Consider the following 1735-nt stretch of genomic DNA (forward strand, 5'->3'; position numbering starts at 1 on the left):
GTAACGGTTTCGCTATCTTCAAGTTTCCTTTTATTAGAAAGAATTTCTTTTAAGAACTTAGCATACGAGGGCATCTGTGTTATAGCTTCTGTGAAAGGAATGGTGACGTTTAATTGTTTCAGTAGGTCAACAAATTTTTTAAATTGGCTCGCGTCTTTGGTTTTAATTAGCCTCTGAGGATAAGGGATACGTGGTTTATAAGGCAGTGGAGGTACATAAGGTTCTCTCTTTTCTACGGTTTCCTTATTACTTTCTTCCTTTTCCTTAGGTTTATTTTCTTCCTCAGTTGACTTTTTAGAGTTTTGGTTTTCAATTCTTGGATCAGATGGTCCTTCTACCTCTATTCCACTTCTTAATATAATTGCATGAGCGTGGCTTTTCGGGTTAGGTTGGGGTTGTCCAGGAAATGTACCAGTTGGGGCAGCAGTAGGCGCTTGTTGTTGAGCTACTTGTGAGATTTGTGTTTCCAGCATTTTGTTATTGGTAGCCAGGGCATCTACTTTACTTGCTAGTTGTTTAATCTATTCGTTAGTGTGTACATTCAGGTTTAAGAAATCTTTATTGGTTTGCTGTTGAGATTTCAGGTCTCCATCATGATTTCCAAGTTGGATTTCCTAGGAACGTTATTGTTAGGTGTAGATCGGGTCGGCTTTTGATATTCAGGTGGTATAGTTGGGGCTTGATTGGGAGCTGGTCCTGGTGCGTATAAAGCATTGTTGCTCTTATATGAAAAATTAGGATGGATCTTCCAGTTTGAGTTATAGGTATGCGAGTAAGGATTTCCTTGTGCATAGTTCACCTGCTCTGCTTGGATTCCTGTTAGGAGTTGACAATCTGTAGGAGTGTGACCTTGGATTCCACAGACTTCGCAATTTTGAGTCACGGCAACCACGGTGGCTGGAGGTGATACATTTAAACTTTCAATTTTCTGGGCAAGAGCATCCACTTTTGCATTAACATGATCAAGGCTACTTATCTCGTACATGCCACTTTTCGTTTGAGGTTTCTCTACCATTGTTCGGTCGCTTCCCCACTGATAATGGTTTTGGGCCATGCTTTCGATAAGTTGATAAGCGTCAGCGTAAGGTTTATCCATAAGCGCACCACCTGTGGCGGCGTCTATTGTTAATCTTGTGTTGTATAAGAGAACATTATAGAAGGTATGAATTACTAACCAGTCCTCTAAACCATGGTGTGGACAAAGTCTCATCATGTCTTTGTATCTTTCCCATGCTTCGAAAAGAGACTCGTTATCTTTCTATTTAAATCCATTTATCTGGGCTCTTCACATAGCTGTTTTGCTTGGAGGAAAATATCGGGCAAGAAAGACTTTCTTCAACTCATTCCATGTGGTGACTGAGTTGGAAGGAAGAGACCGAAGCCATCTTCTAGCTTTATCTCTTAACGAGAAAGGAAAAAGACGAAGTCGAATTGCCTCTGAAGTGACACTATTAGCTTTAACAGTATCAGCGTATTGAACAAATACGGATAAATAAAGGTTTGGATCCTCGGTAGGATTTCCTGAGAATTGATTCTGTTGCACTGCCTGTAACAGCGAAGGTTTAAGTTCGAAGTTGTTTGCTTCGATTGCGGGTGGAGTAATACTCGAATGCGGCTCGTCTTGCGATGGAGCGGCGTAATCTCGAAGAGCACGAGCTGGTTCTGCCATCTCGGGTATTGGCAAAGGAAGAAGATTTTTGAGATCAGGAATTTCGATTGGCGGAAGATTGTTTGC

General features: G+C 41.2%; 1 pseudogene; it reads left to right on the forward strand.

Moving 5' to 3' along the window:
* Positions 1-1184: 1184 nt before the first annotated feature.
* Positions 1185-1284, forward strand: LOC127124202 (uncharacterized; annotated as a pseudogene).
* The last annotated feature ends 451 nt before the right edge of the window (positions 1285-1735 follow it).

The sequence above is a fragment of the Lathyrus oleraceus genome, chromosome 2 (genome assembly GCF_024323335.1).
Source record: "Lathyrus oleraceus cultivar Zhongwan6 chromosome 2, CAAS_Psat_ZW6_1.0, whole genome shotgun sequence".
In the NCBI taxonomy this organism is placed as follows: Eukaryota; Viridiplantae; Streptophyta; class Magnoliopsida; order Fabales; family Fabaceae; genus Lathyrus; species Lathyrus oleraceus.